The sequence below is a fragment of the Pristis pectinata genome, chromosome 35, assembly GCF_009764475.1.
Source record: "Pristis pectinata isolate sPriPec2 chromosome 35, sPriPec2.1.pri, whole genome shotgun sequence".
NCBI classification, from domain to species: Eukaryota; Metazoa; Chordata; class Chondrichthyes; order Rhinopristiformes; family Pristidae; genus Pristis; species Pristis pectinata.
The window spans coordinates 4,209,550-4,226,647 of NC_067439.1; the positions used below are offsets into that span (position 1 = coordinate 4,209,550).

The window sequence follows — 17,098 nt, forward strand, 5'->3', positions numbered from 1 at the left end:
TTAACTACTACTTTTCATCTTGCTTTTCTTTGACTTCCATCCTGTTGTTTTCCTGCCTTCACTTGCCTTCATTCTACATTCTTATCATTTCTGCTGTAACAACTGCATCTCCCTGGTCATTTAAAAACCTTGTTTCTTCTTGCCCTCCATCGAAGGAAAATAATTACTTCCAGATCACATGCCAGTCCGCACTGTCCTTCCAACTTCCTTTTCAAGGCTGCCCACCTGTCACAACGTTATTAGCTTGGTGAGTTTTCTGAATAGTTTCCTTGATTTCATATTCTCAGCCACAGCAGTTTTCCACACCTGCTATTCAATCAGCACATATCAAACCCCAGATCTGCTGTCTAATTTGCCTGAACATCTAACACCAGATCACAGCAGCATTCCTTTGTTTAGTGTTGCCATCAGTAAAGATGTTAAAAGATTTCTGCCCTCATCTTCATTCTCTCTCATCTCAAATTCCTCTCCTCAGTAAGATCATTCAGTATAGATAGCTTAGTTGAAATCTGTATTTTCAGGCTTGGTGGTTCTCCAGCCCTTTTTTCATCAAAATTGCATAATTCTCATCACTATTTAAAAATCCTTCCATGGCTTCTACCATCATTGCTTTGTGATCTCTTCCAGATCATACCATGTAGCATTTCAATATTGTTCTAGTGTTCTTTCCTTCCTATCAGTGTCCGATCCTTTAGCTGATACAGCCCTTATTCTTCAGCCATCTTCCTACCTGCAAAAGTTTATCTTGAGTCACACCTTCAGTTATCTGTCTAATCCTTCTGGTAAGGTGTGTGAGAGCAGAAGCTGCATCGTTGAACATTTTGGCTTGTGTCTGTGCTGTGGACTATAAAACTGTTAATTTCCTACCCCAAAGCCATGGGAATGCAATAGATTTTTGCCGAATATTCCTTTGAACGAAGCTTCAGAATCTTCTTGGGTTGGGGGGAGGGGGTTTCAATAAAATATACTTGTGTTTGCAAGTTTGAGTGAAGGGCTGCCAGTAATGATTCTGTTGGATGTCAATGATCGTTCCTCAGCTGGGTGGTGTGTAACATTGAGGTCACTCATCCCATTGACGTGACATTGCGACCGCCACAGCTATCTTGTAATAATTTTATTCTTATTTATCAATTTTTAGATCGGGGTATCCTTTATTGCCCTTGAAAAGGTGATGGTGGGCTACTGCCTTGAATTGATGTAGTCCTTCTGCTGAAGCTGCTCCCACAGTGCTGTTGAATAGGGAGTTCCAGGATTTAAACCCAGCCATTGACCTGAATAAATTGTGATGCTACTGTAGCATCAATGATGTGTTCTCATGGTATCATGGAGATGGTTATTTCCACAATAACACGCAATTCTACCATTACAACAATGAATTACTGTGACAGTGCCAGATTGCCATGTGATATTCTTGGGCATTCTCTCAGGATTAAGGTGGATGGACTTCCAATCCAGTTCTGTGGGTTCCAGAGTGAATGATGAAACTTATTTGCAGTCAGCAGATTGTGCCAGAGGTGGGTCAGGATGTGCTTGACTGGGTGAACTGTGTGCTACCTTGCTGAGTTATTGATGAGAAGACTCAAAGTTCTTAGTCCCTTCCCAGATGCACTTTCTCCATTTTGTTTGGTCAGAGGCTGGGGAGTCTCAATTCCTTCCAATATTGTTACGACCTCGATGTCAGGATGAATTGACTTTTGGGAAATAATTCTGCTGGGACTTGATTAAAGTGGCAGTAATCAGGATTTCTTATGCCTTGATTTACTTTTTCCCCTCCATCTTGAAGAGCTACTCTTCAATAATGAGCTACTCATTTGTGTTCCAGTTGTATATTATGTTGAATGAATGAATGAACAGGTTGTTTGCCCCAATCTTTTTGCTCCACATACCTATCAGGTTACAGTTTAAATGTAGAAAAGGTAACCATTTACAGGAGCTGCCTCCCAATTTTAGGATCGACACTGCCCCAAGCCTGATCTTTGGTCACCACATGTGAAGAGAAGTCAGAGGATTCTAAGGGTCCATCCAACATCCAGCACACAACCATGGTTCTCATTTTTCCCCTTCATACATCAATCTATTATATTTTTCAAAGGAGATAATTATGCAGAAATTTAACTAAAGTCATTGTTGAGGCAAAGGGCCCACTGTTCAAAATGTCAAATGGGTTTCATTTTTACCCTTGCCTGGATGTAGCTACTTCTAGTGTTTTTTGCTGACAGTAGGGTAAATACTGATTAGCCTCATTTTTGTTTGTTTATTCATAGGAGGTGAGCATCAGAGGAAAGTCAGCATTTAGTAAATTGCTCCAGGTAGGACAAGGTACAGGGCAGTGTTCATAGGCACGCTGTAGGAAAGGAAACAAGTGGCTTTTTACAATCAGGTAGTTTCATAGTCAACATGACTGCCACTGGTTTTATTCAATATTTATTTAATTAGCAAAATTTAAACTGCCATGTAGGATTTCAATGATCATTAATGTAGGTTTCTGGATTAACAATTATACCACCATAATCTACCTTGCAGTGTAATGTATTTGCATATGTGTTAGAAAGCAGTTTGGTCTTCATTCAGAAGCAGTGACATGCATAATCATGTAGGCTATAAATATGACAAGAATATCCAAACATTGGCCAGTTTCCAAGCAAGACTTTCTGGCTAACCATGGTACAGACAGGTTCCCTTTGCCAGTTATAAACCAGATTTTATAATTTTTGCATTGGAACATATGGTTCTCATTGATGGCTGTGTATATAAAATGGAGATGCATTCTGATCACTATTGACCCTTTTTTTCCCAACAGCAATTCAAATAAAGGATAGTACCATACAAATAGTGACGTCTTTCAGGAATGATTGCCTGCACTATAGTGTAGTGGTTAGCATAATGCCATTGCAGCATCGGCGGCCCAGGTTCAATTCCGGCCACTGTCTGTAAGTAGTTTGCACGTTCTCCCCATTACTGCGTGGGTTTCCTCCGGGTGCTCCAGTTTCGTCTCACGTTCCAAAGACATACAGGTTAGGAAGTTGTGGGCATGCTATGTTGGTGCTGGAAGCGTGGTGACACTTGTGGGCTGCCCCCAGAACACTCTACGCAAAGATGCATTTCACTGTGTTTCAATGTACATGTGGCTGATAAAGAAATTGCATCTTGAATTCTTTGCCAAAATGATCCTTAGGTGAGGTATTCCAACTACAATAAACATTGCAGCAGTGAGCTTTCCTCTGAAGGCATGTTTCTTTGCTGCTAAGCAGATTAGATCCTAATGGCCACCTATAGTCACCCATCCTTCAGCTGTCAAGCACAAATTGGGTCAAAGGTTTGACCAAATGCATGGCAATTCATGCTTCGATCTTGCTAACAGTTTTTGTTTTTTTGGGGGAGGGGGGCGGTGGAGGAGGGAAAGAAAGAGACGGGGGAAGGAAGGGGTGTTGGCTATGTTTATGGGGGGGGGGGGGGAAGGAGGGGTGTTGGCTATGTTTATGGTGGGAACTAGGAATATTTAACTCTAATCAGGTTGCAGGCTTAGGCCAGCTCCTTCCATGCTCATCAAGTAGCATCTAATTTAGGCCTATTAATGCAGCCAATGATGTACATTAGTGAACCAGGAATAAAAAATGAGCACGAGTTTGAACAAAACTATTTTGGTAATCTATCAGGTAATTCACTATTTTAGAATAGGGAAGATCAAAATTTGTTCAAATTCCCTCAGTGCAGCAGCTGTCCATTCTGAATAACCTCCAATGTTTTCTCCTGTGCCATAACAAATCTACACAAGTCTCCCCTTCATAAATTCTGACAAGGGAATTTCCTCGAATCAATCATCCATTTAGTCAAACAAAAAGCTAGATAGTTTAAATTGTTTCAAAGCTATAGCAGACAATCTATATTTAAAATCAGAAAATTCCAAAGCATTTCCTGATCTAACTTTCTACAAGCCCCATTATAGCCACTTCTCCATCTGAAATGGATCTTGGGCTTTTCTGTCAACACAATAATGCTCAGTACAATTTATGTTTTTTTTCCCCAAAAGGAATTCCTTCTAAATATCCTCGTATTCATAAACACATTTGGTATGCATAGAAAATGTGGCACAAGCTACTTTGGAGGGGAAAGTTTTAATTTAAAGATTCTGTATAAGTGCTGCAATTATGGTTAATTGGACTTGATTGCAAGAAACAAAATTAATCAGACAATTGCACCAGAGAGCAAAAAAGGTACTTAAAATTAAGACAGTCCAGGCAGTTTATCAATGATTTTATTGCAGTTCTAAATAGGATTTAAATTGATACATTTAAGAGCACCCAGGATAAATGAATTTTAAAAAAAGGCAGAACTTCTCAGGAAGTAAGGCAACATCATTAACATTCCAAAGTAGTAAATCAGCAATCTGAAGCATTCATTTTCGTTCTGGTGTCAGACCTGCTTAATAGTTGGTGTTTTTAATTTTCAGATTTTCCCAATATCCACAGCAGTTTTCATTTGGAGTAATAGTTGTCCAAGCAAGGATAGTGTACAATGTGCATCTGTTGCAAGACTCATCAACCAGGGGTTGTTTTAGTAAATAGTGTTACTGTTTTATCATCACTTATCTTGGATCAAAACACATGTCATTATTGTCAATTTCTGTTTTTCCATCTATTTATGCCATGCACACCAAACTGAAGTTAATAAATTTGTTCAGAAGAATCGTTTTGTAACAATTCAGGAATACAAGTAGAGTCCTAATTTGGAAGGAGTACAAAATGACTTCAGACAGAAATAATTGCTCAGATGGGAGTGCAATGTCATATTGGTTTAAGGTGAACAGCTGATAAACAGAATAGTAGAGCTATTACATTTATATCTCCTTGCATAGTGGAGAAGGGAGCCATAATTATGTAAAATTTGTTCCACAAGGCTACAGAAAGGAATTGGATAGGGTTGTGTATTCTTACAATGCAGCTCTGCAGGAAGGAATTACTCCTGGAGGTGAGTGGGGAAGGAGGAAAGAAAACAAAAGCACTTGCTTGCTGAAAATTCATTCAAGTCAAACTCCATAAAACCTGGTTACTGGAGCCTTTCACATGGACATCTGGTAACAGCCGTGCCTCTGAAGACATTTCAGCCATCTCCGTCATTGAGTGTTCAGCCACAGTGAACAAATTAAATGAATGTTTAACTGGAATACAAAAAGAGTGATTACTATATTTGTTACAATAATGTTGTCCTGGTCATAATTGAACACCACATAATGCCTAGTACACCTGTAAAACCAACTTACAATTGGTCACACTATCACTTTCAGGCACTCCTTTCAATGAAATCTGAAAATTCATATTTAAAACGGGTATGCCGTCATGTCAGACACTAGCAGTAAAATTGGGAAGAGGTTGCAAAATGGATTTTTGAATCAGTTGCCTCTTGCATTGTTGCTGGATTCTAACGACAAGTGTTATATGATGGGCAGCAAGTGATAGTGCCTGAGGCAGCCTCACTTAAAATTCAAGTGGTTTGTATTGCAGATCTTACAATAGATGTCAACTTGAAAGATAACCCTACTTCCTGCATGGATGCTTTCAAAGTGTAAAAGTGTTCCCCAACACATTTACAATTTGAAACTGCTTGCAGCATTTTGCTCTGATTGGTTGAAAGAGGAATTGCCAGGCAGGGGGTGGGGAAGGTGCAGAAGAGAAAACAACAGTGCTTACTTGCCGAAAATTCACTTGTCAAACCCCGCAAAAGCCAATCACTGGAGTGGTAGGGGGTGTTCTTTGTGGATCATGAGGATCAGCATGGACTAGCTAGACACCAACCATTTGGTGGTGGGGGGGTGGTGCTGTTCTCCAGCCAATTATAGGACTTGAATAACTGTCTATCAGAAACTATCAAAGCACAAACTGGTAATGGAAGACTTCTTTGACTTTGAGAACTTAAGTCTTAAATAGGATCAGCTGCAGATTCTCAAAAGCTGCATTGTCCATTATTGATTGTCTAATCAATGATCTTCTTTTGAAAATTAGACTTCACAAGACTAACCTACCACAAATAGTGTAGCTGTAATAAACAAATTTGTTTTAGGAAGTCAAAAACCTCATTAGAAACAATTTTAGGTACTCAAGTCCAAGGATATACTCTTATGAGCACCAAAAATGGACAGGTCAAGACCCTGTTTCAACTAGCTTGCCTCGACTATGGCAAACACTTAACCCCTTGCAATTTCTAAACCATGTGGCTTTGCAAGGGAAAGAAAAATAGATTTTTTTGGGGGGGGGGCAGTGGGGTGGAAAATGGCCAGGTAGGTCTTCTCTGACCCATCTAGGCAAGAATCACCAGTCCAACAAAATCTCTGGCTTTGTTCCCAGATGTATAACTTGCAGGTGACATTCCCCTTGACCTAGCAATAAAGTTGAAGAGTGGGGAGGGGCACAGTTGTACAGATATAGGAACTGCTGCCTCACTGTTCAATCCTGACCTATGATACTATCCGTGTGAAGTTTCTGCATTCTCCCTGTGACTTTTTAAAAAAGTGTCAATGACTTCCAGGTTGGTTCAACCACCACTATAAACTTCTTCTAGCATGTAGCAAGTGGTATAATCTAAGGGGTGGGGGTGTATGTGGATAGTGTACAAGAATAAAATGGGATTAATGTTGATGGGTCCTTGATGGTCAGTGTGGACTCAGTAGGCTTAAATCCCCTTTTCTGTATTGTATGATTAGCCTCTTAGAATGTATACTTAGTGGTCACATTGTATTTATCATCAATGGATATTATGCTCAATAGTTTGATGACATACATGACAGGAGATGCAGCTGAAATTCCTCAGACTTTAATTCCAGTCTTTACTAATCCCGATTGCAATGCATAGTCCCTCACCTTCATCATAGTATTAACACATGGTAATTCAGAGAAATATTATGACTCATTTTAGTGCCATAGAATTAGAAAATGGTACAAAAGGCTATTCAGCCCATTTTCATGCTAGCTAAAAATGATGATTTGGCTCTGCCACCTCCCAATACTTGTCCAGTTTCCTAGATTTGCCTCTTCATGTAGTCATCCAGATACAAAAAAAAGGAACAGCTTCTGCCTTCACCACCTTTTCAGGTTATGTGGGTAAATTCATCCACTCCCCTCTGATCTTAACAAATGTGCACCTCTCAATTGTTTTCCAAAAAAGAGAAACAAGTCCTTACTATTAAATCTACCTCAGCTTTAACACGTCAAATTTCCCCCCTACTCCTCCCTATTCCAACAAGGATATTAGATGGCTAAACCCTTCAGAGGTGGGTTTGGGTGCATTGAAAGAGACAAGGATGGCAATATTTCGTTAGGCTCAGCTATACAGTGTGGAACAGGCACTTCAGCCCAACTCGTCCACGTGGACCAAGAAGCATGTCTGCTCCAATTCCATTTTCCTGTGTTTGGTCCGTATCCCTCTAAACTTCTCCTATCAATGCATTTGTGCAATTTTTTTTAGAAATACAACTGCACTCATCTTTACCACTGCCTCTGGCAGCTCATTCCGTATACCCAATATACCCTCCATGTGGGGGAAAGAAAACTTACCTTAGATCCCCTTTTAAATCTTTCCCCTCTCACCTTAAACCCATGCCCTCTGGTTTTAAGCTCCCCCCTACCCTGCAGCAAAAAAAAGTGACCATCCTATCTATGCACCTCAATTTTATAAAACAGTCCCAGCCTTTCCAACCTCTCCATATAACTCAAGCCTCCAGTTCAAGCAACATCCCTGTGCATCTTTCTGCACCCTCTAGCTTAGAGTGATGACCAGAACTGCACAAAGTGGGGATTGGGCAGGATGGAGATCAGGGAAAGGGTGGGATAGAATATTTTTAAAGTAAATTTCAGTTTAGGACGTAAGGAGCTGCTAAGGCTATTCAAGAAACTAGAAATGGAAGGATCATAAGTGAATGTGGTTTCAGAGCTGGATTTAAAGGATGAAAATGTTAAAATGGTTGCACTTTAGGAGCTCATGTTGATCAGCAAATATTCACTGTAGATAACTCCCTACAGACTGGTTACCGAACCCATGGGTTTCACATGGCTCATTTTCGCATTAAAATCGACATCTCACCTGAGAATTACAGCTTCCACATTGTTACTGTCCAAGGGCTGCTTTGATTCCTTGAACAATCTTCTGAAACTTCACTTCATCAACTTTGTTATCTCCACCCTGTTTGAGGACAAATGAATGCATTGTCATTTCACTTTCTGGCAGATACAGTTTTACTGGTTAAACACATCTAAATATTAAATAGAACTGGTTAAAAAGTAGCATTAAATGTCACTTCAGTTTCAGCATGGACCCAGATAGTACACATGGTAGGTAACCGTCTGCCTTCAGAAACCCTATCTGAAGTTCATTTCACGTTCTACTGATTCAGTCCTATTGGAAATGGATATGTATCATCCTTGCTCATTCCTAGAGGGCATAAAGTAAATGCAACTTAAAAAAAAGACAGCAAGCTCAAGAAAATTAAGATAGTTAGAAACAACATGACTTTAAAATTTGTGTTCTGTAGGCATTACTGGCAAGGCCCAAAATATTTAATGGATGACCTCTTTGACAAAATGGCAGAGGGAAGTTGAGTCAACAATAAAATAGTTGAGACAGAGCCATGCATAGACTGGAATAAGCAGATTTCCTTCATGAAGAAAATAATTAAGTTTTGTGGTCACTGAGCTTAATTTAAAAATCAAATTCCCAGCACCACAAGTGGAGGCTAATGCAGAAATTGCAGAGGCCCTGGCATATCTAGAATGTCCTTAGCCACAGGTGAGGTGCCGGAGGCCACCTAATATTGTTCTGTTTTTTTTAAGGGTCTAAGAATAAGTTGGGAAAGGCAGGAAAGGCTGACTTCAGTCATAGGTAAATTATTGAAAGGTATTCGGAGGGACAGAATACCCAGCAAACGAAGCAAAAAGATGTATTTCACTGTGTGTTTTGATGTACATGTGACTAATAAAGATATCTTAAGTATTTGGATAGACAGGTCCTGATTAGGGATAGTCAACATGGCTGTGTGTGTGGCAGGTCATGTCTAACTAATCTTAGAGTTTTGATCAAGGGAATGTGGTGGATTTTGTCTACGTGGACTTTAGCAAGGCCTTTGACAGTCCCACATGGGAGGCTGGTCCAGAAGTCACTTGGCATTCAGGATGGAAGTAGCCATTTGTAATCAACGTAGGCTTAACAGGAGAAGCCAGAGAGCGGTAGTAGATGGTTGTTTCTGATTGGAGGCCTGTGACTAGTGGTGTGCCGCAGGGATCGGTGCTGGGCCCATTGTTGTTTATCATCTATATTAATGATTTAGATGATAATGTGGTAAACTCCATGAGCAAATCTGTGGATGATCAAGATTGTGGGTGCAGTGGACAGCAAGGAAGGCTATCAAAGCTTGCAGTGATCTGGACCAACTGGGAAAGTGGGCTGAAAAATGGCAGATGGAATTTAATGGACATGTGTGAGGTGATGCACTTTGGGAGTACAAACCAGGGTAAGACTTGCAGTGAATGGTAGGGCACTGAGGTGTGTAGTAGAACAAAGGGACCTGGAATACAGATCTGTAATTCCTTGAAAGTGGCATCACAGGTAGAGAGGGTCGTAAAGAGAGCTTTTGGCACATTGGCCTTCGTAAATCAAGGCATTGAGTACAGGAGTTGGGATGTTATGTTGAAGTTGCACATGATGTTGGCGAGGCCAAATTTAGAGTATTGTGCACAGTTCTGGTCACCTACCTACAGGAAAGATGTCAATAAGCTTGAAAGAGTGCAGAGGAAATTTACACAGATGTTGCTGGAACTTGAGGACCCGAGTTTCAGGGAAAGGTTAAATAGGTTAGCACTTTATTCCCTGGAGTGCAGGAGAATGAGGGCGTACAAGATTATGAGGGGTATAGATAGGGTGAATGCATGCAGGCTTCCTCCCTACCTTCCCCTCCCCCCCCCCCCCCCAACCACCCAGGTTGGGTGAGACTAGAGCTAGAGGTCATAGGTTTAGGGTGAAAGGTGAAATATTTAAGGGGAATCTGAGGGGGAACTACTTAGAGGATGGTGTGTGGAACGAGCTGCCAGCAGAAGTGGTAGATGTGGATTCAACTGTAACATTTAAGAGAAGTTTGGATAGGTACATGGATGAGAGAGGTATGGAGGGCTATGGTCCAGGTGCAGGTAGATTGGACTAGGCAGAAAACCAGGCAGGCATGGACAAGATAGGCCAAAGGGCCTGTTCCTTTGGTATAATGCTCTATGACTCATTAGCCTCAGAACTAATTCCCAGAATATAACCCACAGTGCTAAGATATGGCTGATTAATGCATGTCAGCTACCATCAAAGTTGAAAAACAAAGTAATTGCACATGTTGGAAATGCAAAAATAAAGAATGCTGGAAATACTCAGTGGATATCCAGTAGGTTAGGCAGCATCTGTGGAGATAATGTAAAGGGAAGAGTCTTCTATCAAATCCATATTTATGTCAAAAATTATAGAACCACACTAACTTCGAAGAAATAAATTCCTATGGCAGATTGTGGGAGCAATGTTCTTACAACATTTCCCGGACTGTGGAACCAGTCAGATAGAAGGTCGTGGTCATTACTGGTTCTCTGCATCTTTGTGCGGGTAGAGTCCACCACAAAAGTCCCCGTCCACTTTTCCTCAGTATTAACACTCTAAATAACTTTGCTTGCTTAAAACATGATCAAATATTGCAAAAAAAATGTTTACTCCTTTTCAGGGTAACCCACTCCAAACCAAATTACCCCTTAATGTCAACAAGGCATAGCTTGATCCATCCAGAATGGAATAATAATTGCAGATTCTAACCAAGATGGCTGACATGTTGGAATATGGTTTCTAGTGACACTCATTCTAAGGAGGAATGTCCATTATGTGCTAGTGTCAAGCATGCAAGACAACCAGGCAGACTACTGGAGCACTGCCACATAGTTAATCATACAGTGTCATCATATATTTTGTGTATTCCTGATGCATGAAGGCCAAATACAACACCCAAACTAGTTAATGAAATTAGTTTGGAAAGACCGCATGGTGATTCTTCAAAGAAAAAAAGTCTTCTGTCCACTCGAGATGTACAACACACAAATCATCACTAACCAGTTTAGAATGAAGAGGTTTGGTTGAACCCTTTATTACAACCTCAAAGCAGCCAGTAGATCCACCAACCGGTATCCCGACCTGAAAAATAAAATTTAAATCAATGCATAATAGAACAAAAGGAAACCTGCCAGTCAGCAGAGACTGTGATTGATCTGTATCTCAACTCTATTTACAATCTGCCTGCATACATTACTATTGTATAATATTGTATTATAAAGGCTATTGTGTCAATGCTGGTCAAAATAGTTCTTCAGATCACAGTATAAACATACATCACAGTACAAACATACATTTTATTTTAATATAAGATGTGTTTAGGGTTTCTGCCTCTACCGTTTTGTTTAGATAGTTAATTTCAAACCACTGAAATCCTTGGTGACAAAAAATCTCCCCTTAAATCCTTCTATCAACTGCTTTAAATCTAATCCTCCTGGTTCTTGACTGCTCAAAAAGAAAACAGATCCTCCCCCAAGTAATTAGGAACCATCTAGATCCCTGTTTCCTCTGCTCCAAAGAAGAGCCCAATATATCCAGTTGTATAGTAGTTTGTTCCTTCCACCTCACATCTCCAAGGATTCAGGTTTGATTCTGACCCCAGGTGTTGTCTGTGCAGTCTACATGTTCTGTGACTGTATGGGTTTCCTCCCATATTTCAACAATGTACTAGTATGTTAATTACACCACACTGTAGGTTAAGGGCAAGCAGAATTAAAGGGGAGTTAATGAGCATTGGTCAGAAGGAGCAAGTTGTTCAGGTACAGGGAAGAGGGGAAAGGGGCTGCTACCCAGGACGGTGGCCAAATGTTCTGATGCAGGGTCTTGACAGGAAACATCAACCATCTCTTTACCTCTGCAGATGCTGCTGAGTTCCTCCAGAACTTTGGTTTGTGCTTCAGATTCCAGCATCTGCAGTCTCATGTGGCCTACGTCACTGGATTATCATCTTACAATCTCTCCTCACAACCACAGTTTTCCATCCTCAAATCTCCAACCACATCTTTTCAGTAACGTGACCGAAAGCAAACTGCAACTTAACCAATATAGAGTTTTAGCATAACCTCTCTGCTCTCACAATACCTTGGCTAATAAGGGAAAGCATCCTGTATCCCCGTTTGACCATTTATTGAACTGTTCTGCTCCCAAATTCAATTTTAAACTCAAGATTAGTCACATTAAGGGTTAAATAGGAGTGGCTGGTGCTGTAGAAGGCACGAGTTTCAAAGTGAAATATTCAGCCCATCATACAACTTATGCTTGGCATCCAATAATTCTGTCTTACCCAATTTAGTTGTCCAAAATACAGTTTTACAAAGTCAATGGAATGACATCAATTGACAATAATTGTGGGACACAAAAACACTTTATGCAATTTAAAAAGTTTTTCCTCCATCCTGTATGTACTTTTGAAAACACCCAGCCTCAATTATTTTGCTTCTCCTTGTGCCTGCAAGTCTGGAATACTGTGTAATACTTTGTTTGGGTGCTTTGGTCATGATGAACACAATTGAAGCAGACAGAACTGCTTGCAATAGTATTTCTGACCATGACTGGCAAAACACCATAGACCCAAGATTTTAAATTTACTCTTTCTTCCCAGATGCAACAAGTATTCCCAGCCACTGGAGCACGTGTGTTATTCAGGGCAATGATTGTGGCATTGGGTTGGGATAAACATCATAATATAACTTGCTTTTCTACACCTGGAAGATGCAGTACAATGTACCTTGACAGAAACATCAAAAATTTCATGTGCCACACTTGTTATTTTGGAGCTGTGAGATTAAGCAAAATTCAAGTTACAAAACTGAAGTTCAAGCAGCACCTTTTTTTCTCTCTCATTTAAAAGCCATCACTCACAGCTAAGTAAGCAACATTCTCACCCTCGTCAAAAGGTCATGGGTTCCACTCCAGAGAAGAGTTCAAAATCTCAGGTAACATTCTGAATGCAGTAGCAAAGGAACGTCAAAGGTTCTGCCTTTTAGTTGAGGCATTGCCTGGTCTCAGGCAAATGCAACAAAAAAATCTTGTCAAATAACAAATAAGTGAGCAGAGGACTTACTTCTCATCCATTGCATGATATTCAACTCTCAATGAACAGCAATAAACAGTCTTCTGGTTATAACATTGCTGTTTATGGAAGCTTGGCCTATGGAAGGCCTGCTGCATTTCCAACATTATAACCACAGAAACATAGAAAACCTACAGCACAATTCAGGCCCTTCAGCCCACAAAGTTGTGCCGAACATGTCCCTACCTTAGAAATTACTAGGCTTACCCATAGCCCTCTATTTTTCTCGGCTCCATGTACCCATCCAAAAGTCTCTTAAAAGACCCTATCGTATCCGACTCCACCACCGTTTGCCGGCAGCCCATTCCACACACTCACCACTCTTGAATAAAAAAAACTTACCTCTGTACCTACTCCCCAGCACCTTAAACCTGTGTCCTCATGTAGCTATGCTGAATGTTTTCCCCAAAAAGGACTAGGAAGGACATTATACAAATAACAGATTTTATCATCCATGGACACTAGAAAATGACAAGGCAAGGCAGCTGGATGCTTTTTTACAGCCAACATCCTTGCAGCACCCACTTACGATTTCTAGTTCACCAGGAAACACCTCTTCAAGTTTCTTCTTGAGGGTGGTAAACTAGAAAAAAAACAGGTCTTAAGCAGCAATACAAATAAATAGGAATTATTTACCCTTCACCTGATTAAATCTCAATGCAATACAAAAATCACATTTGTCCTTTAAAAGATTAGCAAAATAATACATGAAGTTATATTAGGCTATCTTCAGGCACTATCCAATGGAAGAGTTTGAGAACTACTACCTTGAAATCTGATCACAATATTCTTGTATTACAACATATTACTATTAAATCATTTTGTTATGACTTGCATAGACAAGACAAGATTTCTTTATTAGTCACATGTACACTTGTATTGCTGCACATTTCAGTGGCAGCTGTGACTGTGTAATATCAGACCTACCAGACTGAACCACAAAAATCTAGGCCAGCGCTCCAGCACTGTATGCTTAGAGGCACTGTCCTTTGGATGAGGTGGTAAGCAGAGACATAGCAATATTTTGGAAGAACAGCAGGGGAGTTCTTCCTGGTGTCTTTAGGCCATTGTTTAACCATGGTCTCTGTGGAAATATGCTGCAAACCGACATTTCTTAAATTACAACACTGATTACACTACCAAAGCAGACTTAGTGGTGGTGAAAGGAGCAATATTAATGCAAGCATTTTTGCTTACCTGACGAATATAACCTCAGGAATTGCTAGAAAAAAAATGGAGAAAAAGAGGATTAGTATATTCTAATAAACTTGAACTTTTTACTTAGCTACCGCAAGCACCTGATCCAGTTCTCTTCAATAAAGTTTCTATACGCAAACCCTGTTGTCTCAGAGGAAAATTGACCTACAAAAATTGGAGAAACAGGATCCTCCAGCATCTCACTTCCTCATGCCATGTCAAATAAACAACACTGCAACATCGTGTGAAAGCATTCGAAGTTTAGATTATGTACAAGTTCTTCAAAATTTCAAATCCCAGTATAAATCTGCAAGCAATGCCGAATCTAAATAAAGGGCACAAAAGAGATGTTCAAAGTATTCAGAATCAACTGAGTTCTCTCTAGAAGCAGATGTAGTCTTTATTTTCATTAGAAAGTTGTCCAGACTTTAGCTTCTCATTGTGGTGTAAAAGTTATGATTAATTCAAACAAATTAATTCAATTACACTGGAGTGTAATTCAAACAGGTGTTTGAATTACACTCCAGTACTGGGAAGCTGTTGAATCCTTCAATAATTCCTGAAGCCTGCTCCTAAAAGCTTAAAGATAAGACATCGCCAACAGAAACATCTTGAGCTCTTGAAAACTGGAAGATTTGCCCTAAAGGCATTCAGAAGTCACTGCCCTTTTTGGAAAAAGTACAGGGGTGTTGCAGTGGGCGGGGGTAAAGAAATAACTCGTGTTAATTGAAATGCACTGTTGTTGCAAAGTTGCCAGCCTTAATGCTGCATTTTATGTTGGGCATTGGTTAGTTCCAGATTTTCAACAGTAATTTAAGCAACAAAAACACTGGGAACACCCAGCAAGTCAAGCAGCATCCGTACAGGGGAGCTGCGCCGATGTTACAAGCCAGCGACACTTCACGTTGACGCTATTTCCACAGATGCTGAATTTAGAACATAGAACAATTACAGCACAATTCAGGCCCTTCGGCCCACAAAGCTGTGCCGAACATGTCCCTACCCTAAAAATTACTAGGCTTACCCATAGCCCTCTATTTTACTCAGCTCCATGTACCTATCTAACAGTCTCTTGAAAGACCCTATCGTATCTGCCTCCACCACCATTTCCAGCAGCCCATTCCACACACTCACCACTCTGAGTAAAAAACTTACCCCTGACATCTCCTCTATATCTACTCTCCAGCACCTTAAACCTATGTCCTCTCGTGGCCACCAATTCAGCCCTAGGGAAAAGCCTCTGACTATCTACCCTATCAATACCTCTCATCATCTTATACACCTCTATCAGGTTCCCCCCTCATCCTCCATCTCTCCGAGGAGAAAAGGCCAAGTTCCCTCAACCTGCTTTCATAAGGCATGCTCCGCATCCCAGACAGCATCCTTGTAAATCTCCTCTGCACCCTCTCTATGGCTTCCACATCTTTCCCGTAGTGAGGCGACCAGAACTGAGCACAGTACTCCAAGTGGGGTCTGACCAGGGACCTATACAGCTGCAACAATACCTCAGGGCTCCTAAATTCAATTCCCGATTGATGAAGGACAATACACCATATGCCTTCTTAACCACAGAGTCAACCTGCGCCACCACTTTGAGCGTCCTATCGACTGAGACCCCAAGATCCCTGATCCCTGATCCCCCACACTACCATTAAGACTATTTCCACTCCAGATTTGTAAACACTCGCGAACAAAGCCATCAACGAGTCTCAGCGCACCAGTCTCTCTTCCAGAGCTGCTCCAGGTCTTTTTTTTAAATTTTGCCCTCAGGCATTAAAAGTGGCAAAACTTGCTAGTGTCATACTTCATTCCAGTCAGTGCTATTGCAGGAAGACTTTTAACCATGCCCTAGACCTTCATGCCAAAAAAAAGAATCGTTTATTCATAATAAAAAAATTAAAGCGAACCAACTTACACATTTAAATACATTCTGCATGTTGCGACAGGTTCTCCCTTCTCAACCCAGCATTGGGCAATATTTGCAGTGTCACAAATAAATTTAATCACCAGGTAAACAATGTGTCAGAATCAATTATTCCGAGATATTCAAAGGCTTTCCAAGGTTCATTTCTCAAGCGACCTCATCCAGCGAAACAGAAACCCCCTCTAAAATACGCTACGTCTAGTTGAAGAAATTCGGGAGCATTTCAGACACGAGCAGAGAAGGAGGCGTTCTAAATGTAAATATGTAAAGGAACAAACAACAAGCGGACTGAGTTGGGGTCTGCCGTGAAGAATGCTATCGAATGCACTCCACGCCAAGAGTTAGCAACGAGCGCTGTGTCATTTCATCCAAGGTCTTACCAGTACGACACTTCGATCTGGAGCGCCATGGTTGCGGCAGAGTAGCGTTGCGACCGCCCTCTGCGACCTTCTAGCTGCGGCGGATACCTTCGCAATTGTAACCAGCGCCAAACTAACCCGAAAACTGAATGTTTCAACATAATAACTGGGTGGCGAGGAGGCCAATGGGAGGGAGGGAAGGAAGGAAGGATGTTCGGGTGTTCCCAACTCCCTGAAGACCATGTTTTCACTGCCAGACCACGACCAAACCTCGCAAAATTAGCTGGAGTGAATTTAAATGTAACGGAACGCGGGTTAATCGTTTTTTTTTTCTCAAACTGATTTTATAACGTATATTACTGCTCCAATTCACCCCCATTCGTGAATGGCACAACCCCGGCTAAGAATTGCTACAGCGAGCTGACCGCAGGC

At 40.9% G+C, this 17,098-nt stretch overlaps 1 long non-coding RNA gene across 1 annotated transcript; it reads right to left on the minus strand.

Moving 5' to 3' along the window:
* Positions 1 to 4,238: 4,238 nt before the first annotated feature.
* On the minus strand, positions 4,239 to 16,822 carry LOC127586439 (uncharacterized). The gene is made up of 6 exons (XR_007958685.1): positions 16,688 to 16,822; positions 14,384 to 14,408; positions 13,716 to 13,769; positions 11,116 to 11,196; positions 8,074 to 8,172; positions 4,239 to 5,158 (listed from the first exon to the last, which is right to left on the minus strand). It is a non-coding gene; the product is annotated as an uncharacterized LOC127586439 (long non-coding RNA).
* Between the last annotated feature and the right edge of the window lie 276 nt (positions 16,823 to 17,098).